The sequence below is a fragment of the Theropithecus gelada genome, chromosome 20 (genome assembly GCF_003255815.1).
Source record: "Theropithecus gelada isolate Dixy chromosome 20, Tgel_1.0, whole genome shotgun sequence".
NCBI lineage: Eukaryota > Metazoa > Chordata > Mammalia > Primates > Cercopithecidae > Theropithecus > Theropithecus gelada.
This window is the reverse complement of record NC_037688.1, coordinates 54,439,365-54,457,579: the sequence shown is the minus strand read 5'-3', so window position 1 is coordinate 54,457,579 and position 18,215 is coordinate 54,439,365. Positions and strand designations below refer to the sequence as shown.

The 18,215-nt window shown below is 46.3% G+C and overlaps 1 protein-coding gene across 1 annotated transcript in view; it reads right to left on the bottom strand.

The window, feature by feature from the left end:
- Positions 1-18,215, bottom strand: part of BCL7C (BCL tumor suppressor 7C) — a 64,982-nt gene that overhangs the window by 1,294 nt on the left and 45,473 nt on the right. The gene's annotated exons all lie outside the window — the stretch shown is intronic.

Below are 18,215 nucleotides of genomic sequence, written 5' to 3'. Positions count from 1 at the left end.
TGTAAGACCACAGTTTCTGATATTAGACAGTCCTGGGTTTGAATCCTAATTCCAACCATTACCTGTAGTGTAATCTTGGGCAAGCTACATAACTTCTTGTTAAGCTCTAAGACGGAGATAACCGTAATGGCAGCCTCAGATGATTCTGTCAGTGTGGTTGGTACATCCACAGGCCATCAGGGATATGTTAAATTGGAAAACCAATATAAAACTTTACCTTTAAGAAAATTTTTGGCCAGACGCGGTGGCTCACACCTGTAATCCCAGCACTTTGGGAGGCCGAGGCGTGTGGGTCGCCTGAGGTCAGGAGTTCAAGACCAGCCTGACCAACATGGTGAAACCCCGTCTCTACTAAAAATATAAAAATTAGCTGGGCACGGTGATGGGCGCCTGTAGTCCCGGCTACTCGGGAGGCTGATACAGAAGAATCTCTTGAACCCAGTAGGCAGAGGTTGCAGTGAGCCAAGATCATGCCACTGCACTCCAGCCTGGGCAACAGAGTGACCAGCCTGGGGCCAGGCATGCTGGCTCACGCCTGTAATCCCAGCACTTTGGGAGGCCAAGGTGGGCGGATCACTTGAGGTCAGGGGTTCGAGACCAGCCTGGCTAACATGGTGAAACCCCATCTCTACTAAAAATACAAAAATTAGCTGGGCATGGTGGTGCGGCACCTGTAATCCCAGCTACTTGGGATGCTGAGGCATGAGAATCGCTTGAGCCTGGGAGGTGGAGGTTGCAGAGAGCCAAGATCGCATCACTGCACTCCAGCCTGGGTGACAGAGCAAGAGTCTGTCTCAAAAACAAAACAAACAAACAAAACGAAAAAGCCCAGCCTGGGCAACATAGCGAGATTCCATCTTTACAAAATATTAAAAAATTAGCCCAGCATGATGGCATGTGCCTGTAGTCCTGGCTGCTGGGGGTGGGTGGCAAGGTGAGAGGATCACTTCAGCCTGAGAGGTCTGAGCTGCGGAGACCTTATGATCACGCTGCTGCACTCCAGCCTGGGCAATAGAGTGAGACCCTGTCTTTTTTTTTTTTTTTTTTTTTTTGAGACAGTGTCTCCCTTTGTTGCTCAGGCTGGAGTGCAGTGGTACAATCATGGCTCACTGAAGCCTCAAATTCCACATCTCAAGCAATCCTCCCAGCTCAGCCTCCCAAGTAGCTGGGACTTACAGGTGCACATCACCATGCCTGGCTAATTTTTGTATTTTTTGTAGATACGGGGTTTTGCCATGTTGCTCAGGCTGGTCTTGAATTTCTGGGCTCAAGCAATTCACCCACTTCAGCCTCCCAAAGTGCTGGGATTACAGGTGTGAACCACTCGCCTGGCCAAGACTCCATCTCTGTATAATTTTTTTTTTTTTGAGACAGAGTCTTGCTCTGTCACCCAGGCTGGAGTGCAATGGTGCCGTCTTGGCTCACTGCAACCTCTGCCTACCGGGTTCAAGCAATTCTCCTGCCTCAGCTTCCTGAGTAGCTGGGACTACAGGTGCGTGCTACCACACCTGGCTAATTTTTGTATTTTTTTTTTTTTTTTTGGTAGAGACAGGGTTTCACCGTTTTGACCAGGTTGGTCTCAAACTCCTGACGTCGTGATCCACCTGCCTCAGCCTCCCAAAATGCTGGGATTACAGGCATGAGCCACCGTGCCTGGCTGACTCCATCTCTTTAAAATTTTCGTTTTCAACTCTCGTCACTGAGTGAAACTTTGCCACCCTACTAACACTTATGTACATCCTTAATGCCCAGTTTTTGGTGCCTAATAGTGTTTACCATTAAAATAACCAGGAGTTCTTGGAAGGTAGCTGCTTACATTTCTTGAGACAAGAAAAATCAGCATGGGTCTATAGCATCCTGTTGATTCCAGAAAGTAAGGATATTTTCAAGGATATCGGGGTAGTGGTACAAAGACAAAGGTGATAATATTTTTTTTTGAGGTGGAGTTTTGCTCTTGTTGCCCAGGCTGTAGTGCAATGGAGCCTCTTGCCTCACTGCAGTCTCCAGGTTCAAGTGATTCTCCTGCCTCAGCTTCCTGAGCAGCTGGGATTATAGGCACCCATCACCATGCCTAGCTAATTTTTGTATCTTTAGTAGAGATGGGGTTTCACCATGTTGGCCAGGCTGGTCTCGAACTCCTGACCTCAGGTGATCTGCCCGCCTTGGCCTCTCAAGGTATTGGGATTACAGGCGTGAGCCACTGCGCCTGGCCCTTAAGATACTTTAGTTGGTCAAATTTGTGATCAAAGCCCAAATCCCCTATGGAACAAATGGCTTTTAATTTTTTCTTTTTTGTTAAATGGAGTCTAATAAGTAAACAGTACAGCAGGGAGTGGCTATTTCTTTCCAGCCTAGAAGCATCTCAGATATTAAATAATCTATCAGTGTGTTCTTTTGAGGACTTTTAATAAGAAGATGCAGATAAAGCACTTGGCACTGGGCCTGCGGCATAGGACATGATTCAAATGAATTAGTTTATTGAAGAGGGCAGGGGGTGGTAGCAGGAACAGACATTAGAGAAGCAGAGTGCGAGAGGAGCTTTCCCAGGCATGCTGTCTGGCTGATCAGGTGGTCAGTCAGTTGATTGGCACATGCTAACTGAGCCCCAACGAGGTGCCAGCCACTGGAGACATGATGTACAACGCAGGGCCCTACAATTTTTCCTCCTCTATGGACTTCTCTCCAAGTCCCACTGGCTATCTTAGCCACAAACAATTCCCCCCCATACTTTTCCCTTCAGGCTGTTTTCATGAATAGAACCGGGACATTCCAGGCTTGGCTTCTTTCCTGTCCCAGGCTGGGCCACTGGCTTCACCACAGAACAGCCCAAGGTCTCAATTCACAGCACAGGCACTCGGCTCATCTCCACGGCTAATCTCTACCGAAGTGGTTAGAAGCATGGGCTTTGAAATGGATGACAGAGGTTTGAATCCTGACTCAGCTTCTTCTTATCTGTGACCTTGGGCAAATAATATAACATTACAAAGCCTTAGTTTTCTTATCTGTATAAGTAGGCATAATAATCCCTACCCAAAAGGAATATGATGATTAAATGAGATTATGTGAGTGTGTGTGTATATAGTATACACATATAGATCAGAGATAGATGGTAGGTAGCTAGCTAGCTAGGTAGGTAGGTAGGTAGATAGAGGCACTGAGTAACATTAGTGGCTGTCATTATTGCCTTAATATTCCAGTTACTTCAGGGTTTGCTCCTTGGAGGATTTTGGATATTTGCTTATAAATATAAATAAACAGATTAGGCCAGGCGCAGTAGCCCATGCCTGTAATCCCAGAACTTTGGGAGGCCGAGGCGGGTGGGTCACTTGAGGTCAGGAGTCTGAGACCACTCTGGCCAACATGTCTCTACTAAAAAAATACAAAAAATACAAAAAATTAGCAGGGCTTAGTGGCACTCATCTGTAGTCCTAGCTACTCAGGAGGCTGAGGCAAGAATTGCTTGAACCCAGGAGGCAGAAGCTGCAGTGAGCCAAGATCACGCCACTGCACTCCAGCCTGGGCAACAGAGCGAGACTCCGTCTCAAACAAACAAACAAACAAAAAACCCCGAACAGATTAGATCAGACCAGTGGCAAAATGTTTTCTTTTCTGGGTATTAATAATGCATTATAGCATTTTCAGGAAGTTATAGTCATTTTATTTCAATTTTCCCCAAATCGTTAACAGATAAATCAATGAAGAATGCCAGAAAGATTCTGGGAAAAAATGTTTCCATGACAATAGCCAGGGTGGGCAAATGGTTACAATGCACAGGGTGTATTTGAGCCCACACTGAGATCAAGGCCACTCACAGCTCCTGGGGGTGGGTGCCATTCACTACCAGGTAAACAAGAGATTTGTATAGTTAGCGCAACAGATTTCCAACAGGTAACAGTACATTGTTTTAAGGAAAGGGCAGCTTGTTTCCAGTTCATACAAAGTTGCTAAGAACGTATGAATGAGCTGAAGAGCTGACTGTGGCCTCTCTAGAGGAGAGAGTGTGCACCACATACTTGTCTACTGGGCTAGATTAGAATCTGACAAACCTGTGGTAGAGAGGAACTGTCTTCTCTCAGGGTCTGGGGCAAAGAGTGGGATTCCCTGGTGTGACAGACAGGATTCTCAAGATGCTCCCCTCAAGATTCCTGTCCCCTGGTTATTCAGTCAAGCACTAATTTAGGTGCTGCTGCAAAAGGATCTGGCAGATTTAATTAAAATTCCAAGTCAGTTGATATAAGACACTGAGATTATCACCCAGTCAGGTAGCCATTTAAAAGCAAGGTTTTCTCGGCCGGGCGCGGTGGCTCAAGCCTGTAATCCCAGCACTTTGGGAGGCCGAGACGGGCGGATCACGAGGTCAGGAGATCGAGACCATCCTGGCTAACCCGGTGAAACCCCGTCTCTAGTAAAAAAATACAAAAAAATAGCCGGGCGAGGTGGCGAGCGTCTGTAGTCCCAGCTACTCGGGAGGCTGAGGCAGGAGAATGGCGGGAACCCGGGAGGCGGAGCTTGCAGTGAGCTGAGATCCGGCCACTGCACTCCAGGCTGGGCGACAGAGCGAGACTCCGTCTCAAAAAAAAAAAAAAAAAAAAAAAAAAGCAAGGTTTTCTCTAGCTGGTAGCAGAACAGGAAGTTATGAGGGGCATTTGAGCCATTGCTGACTTGAAGATGGAGGCAGCCACGTGCTGAGGAATGCGGAGACCTCCAGAGAGCTGCCACTACCCGACATCCAGCAAGCAGCTGAATTTGGCTAACAACCTAAATGAGCTCGGAAGTGGATTCTTCTTCAAAGCGTCCAGATAAGAGCCCAGCTCAGCCAACACCTAGACTTTGCCCTTGCAAGACTGAGCTGAGAACCCAGTCAGGCCCATACAGTGGAACTTAGGGAACGGTGAGATAATAAATGGTTGTGGCTTTAAGTTGCTAAATGTGTAGTAATTTGTTATGCAGCAATAGGGAACAAATATATTTGTTTCATGAAAGAGCTCAGCTGGAGAGAACTTGGGAGTCCCTCCAGGAGAGGGTTCTGTCAGCTGTCTTGCGTTATACTGGTGGAAAGAACACATTTTCCCCACTCCTGATGTTTACTTTTATGTAGATAGAGATCTACGGTAACACTACTGACCTTTCCCCACCTCCTGACTTACTTAGGAAGGAATGGAGTTATTAGGAAGGATAAAGCATATATCTATATACCTGTTCCTTCCTCTGTTTTTCCCCTTGAAGTGAACCTTTGCCTAAGAACTTAGGTTCTGTTCTACACCGTCAAATTCCAAGTTTTTGTTTTAGTTTTTGTTTCTTTTTTTAAGACAGAGTCTTGGTCTGTCACTCAGGCTGGAGTGCAGTGGCATGATCTCGGCTCACTGCAACCTCTGCCTCCCAGGTTCAAGCGATTCTCCTGTCTCAGCCTCTCGAGTAGCTGGAATTACAGGTACCCGCCACCATGCCTGGCTAATTTTTATATTTTTAGTAGAGACAGGATTTCACCATGTTGGCCCGGCTGGTCTCAAACTCCTGACCTCAAGAGATCCACCTGCCACAGCCTCCCAAAGTGCTGGGATTACAGGCGTGAGCCACTGCACCCGGCCATCAAATTCCAAGTTTTACAAGGGGAAGCCTGTCAAGTCACTGCCTGTGACTATGGATGGGTAAACATGGTCCAGCACTGAAGAAGAACAAAGATGTATTAGTCTGTTCTCACGTTGCTAAAGACATACCTGAGACTGGATAATTTAGAAAGGAAAGAGGTTTAATTGACTCACAGTTTAGCGTGGCTGGGGAGGTCTCAGGAAACTTACAATCATGGCAGAAGGGAAAGCAAACATGTCCTCCTTCACACGGTGGCAATAATAAGAAGTGCTGAGCAAAGTTGGAAAAGCCCCTTATGAAACTACCAGATCTCATGAGAACTCACTCACTGTCACAAGAACAGCATGGAGGTAACCACCCCCTATGATTCAATTACCTCCCACCGGGTTCCTCCCATGACATGTGGGGATTATGGGGACTACAATTCAAGATGAGATTTGGGTGGGGACACAGCCAAACCATATCAAAGACCATAATTAATGGTCTCCCTCATCTCTCCCACCCCTGCCAGAAACCACATATAAACATGCAGCCCTGGGAGAACTGACCTAATCTGCTCACCTTGGAGGACTTAGAAGGAAGCTGCACAGGTAGACTGACTTGAGGAAAGATGCCTGCCTGCACCTGAAAAACCCTGTAGGTAAGGCTTCCTACTCATGCCTTTATAGTCAGATAGTGGTCTGCAAATTTGTTCAATACTGGGTGTTGTGGACTGAATTGTATCTCCTGCCCCCTCTCCCCAGTTCATATGAAGAAGTCCTGACGCCTCAGAATGTGACTGTATTTGGAGAGGGTTTTAAAGAGAATTCATTGGGAGCTGAAAAGGCCACAGGGATTGTGACCAACTCAGCATTCCACTGGAGGCTATATGATCAAACAGCAAACTGTTTACCGTGAATGCAGGATGTGAGCAAACTCACACTGTGCCTGCCACCAAAAGGTTTGCTGAGGGCCATCACTCCCTGGCTGGGCTCCTTGAAGTTATCTACTGGGAAATCTAGCGCCTATTGTTCGAAGGATGCAGTCTCACAAGCCTGCTGTGAACCAAACAGCTGACTGACAATTACCCGACAACCAGCCCCCCTTTCTCGTTATCTCTTTTACCAATAAATTTGGAGGGCTGTGTAAAGCTCAGGGCCCTTGGCACGCCTGTAATCCCAGCACTTTGGGAGGCCGAGGCGGGCAGATCACAAGGTCAAGAGATCGACACCATCCTGGCTAACACGGTGAAACCCTGTCTCTACTAAAAATACAAAGAATTAGCTGGGCATGGTGGCGGGCGCCTGTAGTCCCAGCTACTTGGGAGGCTGAGGCAGGAGAATGGTGTGAACCCAGGAGGCAGAGCTTGCAACGAGCTAAGATCATGTCACTGCACTCCAGTCTGGGCCAAAGTGCGAGACTCTGTCTCAAAAAAAAAAAAAAAAAAAAAATGCTCAGGGCCCTTGTCCACTAGAGGCAAGGTGCCCTCTGACCACTTCTTCCAAATATACTCTTTTGTCTTTTATTCCCGCATTCGCCCCCATTTGTTCAGTCTCCCAAGGTCCATGCAGGTTACAGTAATTGAATTACGGTGAAGTTGTTAGGGTGGGCTCTAATTCAATACGACTGGTGCACTTAAGAGGAAATTTAGACACAGACGTATACAAAGTGAAGACGATGTAGAGACCCAAGGACAACAAGGCCATCTACAAGACAATAAGAGAGGCCTCAGAAGAAACCAACCCTTCTGACACCTTGATCTTAGACTTCCAGCCTCCAGAACTATGAGAAAATAAATTTCTATTGTTTAAGGCACCCAATCTGTGGTACCTTGTTATGGTATACCTAACTAAAGAACACACTGGCCACTCAAGGTGAAACTTGCCTTACACCACTTGCCTCTGTTTGATAGAACCTAATATACTATTCTGACTGCTAATAGTAAATAAAGTATTGAATAATTAAAGAAAAGTTACAGCCCATCTAAGGGACTCAGAAACCAGAGGAGAGAAGATCAAGCCAGTCCCTGGATGAAATGTTATTTATTTATTTTTTAAAACAGAGGCTCCGGCCGGGCGCGGTGGCTCAAGCCTGTAATCCCAGCACTTTGGGAGGCCGAGACGGGCGGATCACGAGGTCAGGAGATCGAGACCACCCTGGCGAACACGGTGAAACCCCGTCTCTACTAAAAAATACAAAAAACTAGCCGGGCTAGGTGGCGGGCGCCTGTGGTCCCAGCTACTCGGGAGGCTGAGGCAGGAGAATGGCGTAAGCCCGGGAGGCGGAGCCTGCAGTGAGCCGAGATCGCGAGACTCCGTCTCAAAAAAAAAAAAAAAAAAAAAAAACAGAGGCTCGCTCTATCACCCAGGCTGGAGTGCAATGGTGCAATCTCGGCTCACTGCAACCTCTGCCTCCCGGGTTCAAGAGATCCTGCCTCAGCCTCCTGAGTAGCTGGGATTACAGGTGCGTGCCACTACACCTGGCTAATTTTTTGTATTTTTAGTAGAGACAAGGTTTCACCGTGTTAGCCAGGATGGTCTCAATCTCCTGACCTTGTGATCTGCCCGCCTTGGCTTCCCAAAATGCTGGGATTACAGGCGTGAGCCACCGCACCTGGCTGAAATGGTTTTAACTGAAGTAAAATTGATTGAGGTCTGTTTTTTAAAAAAACGTTACAAGAGCTCAAACTTGCTTGTCACCAATCCTGTTCCTTCCAAATCCCTGGCCATCCAGCCAAATCAGGAGCAATGGCCATGCGTTAGTACAGGTCTATACTTCTGACTATTTCTCATGCCAGGCATAGCAAACAATCAAACATACGAGTCAAAATTCCGGCCATTGCAAGGCCATGACAGCAAATTTTGCAGACTCTTCTGTAAAATGAGGGATACTCCAGGAGGTCATAGGCACTAATGGAGGGAGAGGAAGACAATGTAGCAAGACCTGGTGTTGGGCTGGGTGCCGTGACTCATGCCAGTAATCCCAGCACTTTGGGAGGCTGAGGCAGGAGGATTGCTTGAGACCAGGAGTTTGAGACCAGCCTCGGCAACATAGTGAGACCTTGTCTCTACCAAAAACGAAAAAGTTAGCTAGGCGTGGTGGCACATGCCTGTAGTCCCAGCTACTTGGGAGGCTGAGGTGGGAGAGTCACTTGGGCCTGGGAGGTTGAGGCTGCAGTGAGCTGTGATTATGCCACTGCACTCCAGCCTGGGTGACAGAGTGAGACCCTGACTCAAAAAAATAAAATAAAATAAAAAGTTGGTGTTGAAGGAGTTGATTATTCTACTCTGGTGTTTGCCAGAGGCTTCGTGTAGCATTCCTGTTTGCCATGGACACTGAGTGTTACCGCATCTGCTGGATCTCAAGCACCACACGGTAGAGCAGCATGTGATGTAATGCAACCTGGACTTGCTGCAGAGCCTTCTCTTGCTCCGGTCCCTGCTAAAAACTAGCAGCATAGACCGGACACCGTGGGTCATGCCTGTAATCCCAGCATTTTGGGAGGCTGAGGTGGGCAGATCACTTGAGGTCAGGAGTTGGAGACCAGCCCAGCCATTATGGTGAAACCCCATCTCTACTAAAAATACAAAGAATAGCCGGGCGTTGTGGCACACGCCTGTAATCCCAGCTACTTGGGATGCTACTTGGCAGGAGAATCTCTTGAACCCGGGAGGCAGAGGTCGCAGTGAGCTGAGATCACGCCATTGCACTCCAGCCTTGGTGACAAAGCAAGACTCTGCCTCAAAAATAAAAAATAAAAAAAATAAAAAATAAAAAATAAAATAATAATAATAAAAAAAAAGGCCGGGTGCAGTGGCTCATGCCTATAATCCCAGCACTTTGGGAGGCTGAGGCAGGCGGATCACAAGGTCAAGAGATCAAGACCATCCTGGCCAACATGGTGAAACCCCGTCTCTACCAAAAATACAAAAATTAGCTGGGCATGGTGTTGTGCACCTGTCGTGCCAGCTACTCGGGAGGCTGAGGCAGAAGAATTGCTTGAACCCAAGAGGCAGGGGTTGCAGTGAACCGAGATGGCACCACTGCACTCCAGCCTGGTGACAGAGTGAGACTCTGTCTCAAAAAAAAAAAAGAAAAAGAAAAAGAAACAAACAAACAAACTAGCAGCCTTACAGATAACCCTATCGAAGAAACATGTTGCCTCCAAAATACAAATAGGCCTGCTAAGCACTGTGCCTCTTTTAGAGGAGAGTAGGTTGTATGAGGAGATATCTGTACGTACTCTAGACCACTCAATCCCCAGAAACTTCACGGAGGTGGTGGGTTCTGCAGTCTTGTGGGGTTTGTCTCCCACCTTGTAGTTTGCATATGTCTTACTAAGCAGTTAAAGTGTTACTTGTTATTTCTGGCTCATCAGATCCAATAACGTCAATATAGTGACAAGATGATCAAGATCTCTGAAGACTGTATTATGGCAGAGCAGAACTGACATAGGTTTGAAGCAACCTGAAGATATATGGTGGCTTTGAAACTGTTTCTGGGGGATGCTGCATTTGGTATGGAGGAAAAGCCAGGTTGATCGCTGCACACCACATGCCAGGGGCATAATGATTTGCTCCAAGAAAGACACTATGTCTGGGAACAGCGGCTACAATCGGAATCACCATCTGATAAAGTTTATGATAGTCCACAGTCATTCTCTGAGATCCATCTGAATTCTGCACAGGCCACACTGGTGGGTTAAATGAGCATGTGATAGGTGTCATCACCCTTGCTTCTTTTTTTTTTTTTTTTTTTTTTTTTCACCCTTGCTTCTTTTTAATTTTTTGACGGCGGCATTAATCTCTGTGCTTCCCTCAGGAATGTGGTATTTCTACTGGCTTATTTTCTCTGTAGGCAAGGGAAGTTCCAGGGGCTTTCACTTAGGCCTTCCTGTCATATTGGCCTTCAGTCTATGAGTCAGAGAGCCTATGTGGGGATTCTGGCACTATGTCAGTTTTCAATCAGTTGACTCAGCTCTAAATGTCACCCTCCAGTACCTGCTCTAAGATAACGGGCTGGACTTTTAATGCATTTCTCCTTGCAAAGAACATGATGTTATGCTTTGTTTGTCAGTAGAGGGCGCTGGTGGGACGTTGCAAGAAGAAGGGGAAGCTCTTCCTGGTTCTGGTCCTGTTGAGGTTTCATTTTTCTTGCTCTTGCTGCACGGTTTTTCAGGGGCAGATCCCAGTGGTTCTCTGCCCTAGATGCATGTCCAGAGTGAAAAGTCCTTGGGAGGCTCAAAGACCCCAGTTTGCAACACTTTACCACGTTCCCTCCCCTAGTATGGACACCACAGATCCCATACCACATGCTGCCTTTGCAGTGAGTGGCTCCTGGCACTTGGACAGTTTTCGCACACCCACCACTGGTCCTGACCCTCATGTGGCTTTCTCTAGCACTGAACTCTGGCAGAGCATGCTTCTCCAGTACTTGACTTCTGTTAACAGTCTAGTTTTCTCCAGCACTGTGCTCTCACCAAGCGCACTTTTTCTAACAGGGAGAAAGCATGGCTTTCTTTGGCACTTGGTTCCTGTATAGTACAGTTTCCTCAGGCACTGGACTCTCCCTGAGTCTGCATGCTCTCGTGCTTGACTCCTCTAATGGCCTGACTCCCTACAGTGCTTGATCCTTGCTCTGGCAAAGCTCTTTCCAGCAATGGGCTCCTGCAGAGTGAGTTTCCTACAGTGCTTGGTTCCAACAGTGCTTGGTGGAATAGCAGCTTCACCTGACACCCCAGAGGGCAGATTTCTAGGAGGTCTCCTTTGGTGAGGCATGTCAGTGGCTTCTCTGCCTTGCCTTTCAAATGACGTCTGGATCTCAGCCCTGGTGGGAGAACATTCTTCCTTGGATGCTGTATCTCAGCCCTGGGGATAGTAGCTGATCTTTATATCTGCCACCTCTGTATTTCTGTATTCTTTTTTTTTTTTTTTTTTTTGAGACAGCACTCTGTTGCCCAGGCTGGAGTACAGTAGTGCAATCACAGCTCACTGCAGCCTCAAACTCCTGGGCTCAAGAGATCCTTCAGCCGGGTGCGGTGGCTCACGCCTGTAATCCCAGCACTTTGGGAGACTGAGCGGGCGGATCACAAGGTCAGGAGATCCAGACCAGCCTGGCCAACATGGTGAAACCCCGTCTCTACTAATAATACAAAAATTAGCCGTACGGGGTAGTCCCAACTAGTCAGGAGGCTGAGGCAGGAGAATTGCTTGAACCTGGGAGGCAGAGGTTGCAGTGAGCTGAGATCACACCAGTGCACTCCAGCCTGGGCAACAGCAAGACTCTGTCTCAAAAAAAAAGATTCTTCCGCCTTAGCCTCTTGAGTAGCTGGGACCACAGGTGTGCACCACCATGCCTGGCTAATTTTAAAATTTATCTTTATTTTTTGTAGAGATGGGGTCTCACTATATTGCCCAGGCTCTCTGTATTCTTTAGAATTGTCTTTAGCTCTCATTAACCAATTCCCTATCATTCCAATCCCCTATCAATAATTCCTTATGTTAAACTCCCATTGTGGCTTCTGCTTTTTGACTGAACCTTAACTGATACAATAAGTGGCACTGGGAGTGATCCCAGGAGACAGACCTGCAGAGATGGGATTTGGGGGTTTATTTAACCACACCCTGGGCTTGAGCTCCATGCTGAGTTCCTTGCTGTGGGAAGTGGGATGCCAGCAACCCATGGCCTGCAGTAACATCCCAGCTAGTGACGCTGTCACATGATGGTGGTGAAGTGCCGACTGAAGCACAGGCCTTGGGAACCCAAATGGCTGCTATTCTTTTTTTTTTTTTTTTTTTTTTGAGATGGAGTCTGGTTCTGTCGCCCAGGCTGGAGTGCAGTGGCCGGATCTCAGCTCACTGCAAGCTCCGCCTCCCGGGTTTCCGCCATTCCCCTGCCTCAGCCTCCCGAGTAGCTGGGACTACAGGCGCCCACCACCTCGCCCGGCTAGTTTTTTTGTATTTTTTAGTAGAGACGGGGTTTCACCGTGTTCGCCAGGATGGTCTCGATCTCCTGACCTCGTGATCCACCCGTCTCGGCCTCCCAAAGTGCTGGGATTACAGGCTTGAGCCACCGCGCCCGGCCATGGCTGCTATTCTTGACTACCGTGACAGCAGTAATGACCAAGGAGCAAGGACTGTGGCGTGCAACGGATTCTTTTCAGTGCAGTTGAGTTATTACAAAGAGAAAATGGCAAGCTCAGGTCTATTCACTCTCGGCTCAAGTCACAGTCTGGGAATCAGAATGCTTCCATGACAAGCCTAAAACAATCTCTGACTTGTGTAGACCCAGGGCTGCTATTGCTGAAAGTCAAACACATAATTTAATTGTGTGGTTTGCTGAAAAGTAGAGTTGAATTTGCAGTCTCATCAAATTTGTCATGCAAAAACTAAGGCACTAATTGGGAAAGAATAGGATCCAGAAATTTGGAATGGTGAATCTAGTTGGACCCAGATGAAGCCAACAATATTGAACTCCTATGTCATTCAGAGTCTCCCTTGTGAGTGGAAGTAGCCTGATGTCCACAGTCTGAAGAGACTCACCTTCCTCTGAAAACCCTGTGATAACCTCACCTGGGCAAATGCCTTGAAAGTGGATGCTCATACCCTCAAAATCCACCACAACCAATCTGTTGCTAGTAGGTCTTTAATAGGGTCAAATATCACCACGGGCCAGGCACAGTGGCTCACACCTGTAATCCCAGCACTGTGGGAGACCAAAGCAGGGGATGACCTGAGGTCAGGAGTTCAAGACCAGCCTGTCCAACATGGTGAAACCCTGTCGCTACTAAAAATACAAAAATTAGCCAGGCATGGTGGTGCACACCTGTAATCCCAGCTACTCGGGAGGCTAAGGCAAGAGAATCACTTGAACCTGGGAGGCAGAGGTTGCCATGAGCTGAGATTGTGCCACTGCACACCAGCCTGGGCGACACAGCGAGACTCTGTCTCAAAAAAAAAAAAAAAAAAAAAAAAAACCTCACCATGTTTCAAGGGGACAGATACACACTGAGACCCAGCAGGAAATGACCCAGCTTATACACTAAAATAATTGCAGGACATTGTTAATATGTTAGCAGAAAATTAGGATGTATGGGAAGATGGGTGCTAAGGATGTTAGACCAGTGAGGGGAGAATGTGATACTAGATAAGGCCAAATTCATCGATATGGGTGCATGTGCTAGAGACTCCAGATGTAATGTGTTAGCTTGTGTACCTGAATTTGGCTACACAAATTAGATTGCCTAATTCTACCAAGTAGCCTTGGTAGAATTGACTGGAATTTGGACTTTATCGTGGCCTACCACCATTAAGTGGTTAGTGAAATGACATGCCGGATCTTTCCTGGCAGTCACAAGGAGAGAGAATCCAAAGGCTTAGCGTGATAGACTGCATTTATCATGTGCACTCTATCAACTCTATTTTATGAGAGGACCCAGAAAGCACTCCTTTTGCTAGGGCATTGAAAGGAGCAGTTCTATCTTTGAGAAGTTCTCTGGTTGCTGTCCTTTGTAAGCCAAGTAAGGCTGTAGGAAATGCACCATTGAGGTGGGCCCTCTGATCTCTGGATAAGAAGGGACCTTGACAAGGTAGACACATCAACTGTAAAGGGCAGCACAGACCATCAGGCAATCTAATTGCTTGGCTTGCAGAGGTCTTGGCAGTGGCTAATGGATTATAGTGTCCCTAGGAACAAAGTAGATGGGCAGTGTACTCCAATATTGCTTGGTCTATTTCCTTGTTGATCATCTAACTGTTCTATCCATTATTGAAAGCAGGGTATTGGGGCCGGGTGTGGTGACTTACACCTGTAATCCCAGCACCTTGGGAGGCCAAGGCCAGCGAATCACCTGAGGTCAGGAGTTCAAGACCAGCCTGGTCAACATGGTGAAACTGTGTCTCTACTAAAAATACAAAAAAAATCAGCTGGGTGTGGTGGCACATGCCTGCAATCCCAGCTACTCAGGAGGCTGAGGCAGGAGAACCACTTGAATCCATTGCAAAAAAAAAAAAAAAAAAGAAAGAAAGAAAAAGTAGAGTATTAAAATCTCTGGTTAATATTGTTGAATTGCTTATTTCTCCCTTCAGTTCTATCAGTTTTTGCTTCATGTATTTTGGGGCTCTGTTGTTAGATGCATATTTGTTTTCAGTTATTATGTCTTCCTGATGGATTGACCCCTTTATCATTATAAAATGTCTTTTGTATCTAGTAACAATTTTTGTCTTAAATTCTGGTTTGTCTGATATATATATTAACATAGCCACTCCACATCCCCTTTTTTTTGTTTTTGTTTTTTTTTTGAGACTGAGTTTAGCTCTATTGCCCAGGCTGGAGTGCAGTAGCACGATCTCAGCTCACTGCAACCCCTGCCTCCCAGGTTCAAGCAATTCTTGTGCCTCAGCCTCTCAAGTAGCTGGGATTACAGGCTCCCGCCACCCGCCCGGCTAAGTTTTATATTTTTAGTAGAGATGAGATTTCACCATGTTGGCCAGGCTGGTCTCAAACTCCTGACCTTGGGTGATCAGCCTGCCTCAGCCTCCCAAAGTGTTGGTATTATAGGCGTGAGCCCCTGTGCCTCCTTTTGACTCCTTTTTTTTTTTTTTCAGAGACGGGGTCTTGCTGTCACTCAGGCTGGAATGAATGGTACGATCGCAGCTCACTGCAGCCTCGACCATGCCAAGCTAACTTTTGTATTTTTTATTGTAGAGATGGGTTTTGCCATGTTGCCCAGGCTGGTCTCAAACTTCTGGGCTCAAGATATATGCCTTCCAGGCCGGCGCGGTGGCTCACGCCTTTGGGAGGCCTAGGCAGGCGGATCATGAGGTCAGAAGATCAAGACCATCCTGGCTAACATGATGAAACCCCATCTCTACTAAAAATACAAAAAAAAAAAAAAAAAAAAAATTGAGCCGGGCGTGGTAGCAGGTACCTGTAGTCCCAGCTACTCGGGAGGCTGAGGCAGGAGAATGGCGTGAACCCAGGAGGCGGAGCTTGCAGTGACCAGGCTGGAGTGAGTCACTCCAGCCTGGGTGACTGAGCGAGACTCCGTCTCAAAAAAAAAAAAAAGAAAAGAAAAAAGAGAAATATGCCTTCCAAAGTGCTGGGATTACAGGCATGAGCCACCACACCCAGCAAACACATCTCTTATAGTTACTTTTGCATGGCATATCTTGTTACATCCTTTTACTTACAAACTATCTCTGAGTATAAAGGCACCATATACAGTCATGTGTTGCTTAAGGATGGGGAAACATTCTGAGAAATGGGTCATGGGCGATTTTGTCATTGTGCAGACATCATGGAGTGTAGTCACACAAACCTAGATGGTATAACCTGCTACTACAAATCTAGACTGTATCATATAGACTATTGCTCCTAGGCTACAGATCTGTACAGCATGTTACTGTCCTGAATACTATAGGGGACGTATATAATTCTGTAACACGATGGTAAGTATTTGTGTATTTAAACACAGAAAAGGTACAGTAAAAATACAGCATAAAAGATAAAATGGCATGCCACGCTGGTATACCATGGTATGCCATGGTATGCCACCTAGGGCACTTACCAGAATGGAGCCTGCAGGACTGGAAGTGGCCCTAGATGAGTTAGTAAGTCAGTAGGGAGTGAATGTGAAGTCCTAGAACATTATGGTACACCATTGTAGGCTTTATGAATGCTGTATATATAGGCTACATTAAATTTACAAAAAAAGATTTTTTCTGCAGTACTAAATTAATTTTAGCTAACTGCAACTTTTGGTGCAAATGTAATTGCGGTTTTGGACCATGAATTTTAAATCATTATAACTAGGCTCAAACACATCTTTATTAATCAAAATTAATACCATTACAATCAACACATTTTTACAATCAACACATTTTTTCCAGTGAGAAATAAGTTTGTTTACTCCTGTATCATAATAATCAGTGCTTTGGGATTCAGAAAACTCTTGGAAAGCATTTTCTGCATCCTGCTGGGTGTGGAAGCGTTTTCCTTGCAAAAAACTGTTGGGATGCGTGAAGAAGTGGTAGTCAGTAGGCAAGAGGTCAGGTGAATATGGTGGATGAAGCAAAACTTCATAGCTCCATTTGTTCAACTTTTTTTTTTTTTTTTTTTTTGAGACGGAGTCTCGCTCTGTCACCCAGGCTGGAGTGCAGTGGCCGGATCTCAGCTCACTGCAAGCTCCGCCTCCCGGGTTCACGCCATTCTCCTGCCTCAGCCTCCCGAGTAGCTGGGACTACAGGCGCCTGCCACCTCGCCCGGCTAAGTTTTTGTATTTTTAGTAGAGACAGGGTTTCACTGTGTTAGCCAGGATGGTCTCGATCTCCTGACCTTGTGATCCGCCCGTCTCGGCCTCCCAATGTGCTGGGATTACAGGCTTGAGCCACCGCGCCCGGCCTTTTTTTTTTTTTTGAGACAGAGTCTGTCACCCAGGCTGGAGTGCAGTGGCATGAGCCACCACAACCTCCGCCTTCTGGGTTTAAGCAGTTCTCTTGCCTCAGCCTCTCGAGTAGCTGGGATTACATGCGCCAGCTATCATACCCAGTTAATTTTTGTATTTTTAGTAGAGACGAGTTTCACCATGTTGGTCAGGCTGTTCTCGAACTCCTGACCTCAAGTGATCTGTCCACCTTGGCCTCCCAAAATGTTGGGATTACAGGCGTGAGCCACCGTACCCAGCCTCAACTTTTGAAGCGTTGGTTATGCGATGTGTGGTTGCTGTCATGGAGAATAACTGGGCCCTTTCTGGTGAGCAATGCCACAGCAGGCCTTGCAGTTTTCCGTGCATCTCATCCATTTGCTGAGCATACTTCTCAGCTGTAATGGTTTCACTGGGATTCAGAAAGCTGCTGTGGATCAGACCAGCAGCAGACCACCAAACAGTTACTGTGACCTTTTTTTGGTGCAAGGTTGGCTTTGGGAAGTGCTTTAGAGCTACTTCTCAGTACACTCATAGAGCTGGTTGTTGCCGGTTGTCATATAAAATCGACTTTTTGTTGCACGTCACAATCTGATCAAGAAATGGTTCGTTGTTGTTGCATAGAATAAGAGAAGAAGACACTTCAAAATGACTTTTTTATTTAATATTTGGTAAGGTCATGAGGCACCCACTTATTGAGCTTTTTCACCTTTCCAATTTGCTTCAAACGCCAAATGGCCATAGAATGGTCGATGGTTGAGTTCTTGGGCAACTTCCCGAGTAGTTTTAAGAGGATCAGCTTCAATGATTGCTTTCAGTTGGTCATCGTCAATTTCCGATGGCCGGATGTTATGTTCCTCATCTTCAAGGCTCTCGTCTTCTTTGCAAAACTTCTTGAGCCACCACTGTACTGTATGTTTGTTAGCAGTTCCTGGGCCAGATGTGTTGCTGATGTTGCGATGTGTCTCCGCTGCTTTATGACCCATTTTTAACTCGAATAAGAAAATTGCTTGAATTTGCTTTTTGTCTAACATCATTTCCATAGTCTAAAATAAACGTAAAATAAACAGCAGTAATAAGTCATTAAAAAAATAAAGTGAGAAATGCCCATTTAAATGATGTATAACATAACCACATTTATTTAAGAATGTATTCCAAAATCAAATGGTAAATTCCAACAATTACTTTTGCACTCACCTAGTAACTTTATACTTTTTTGTTTGTT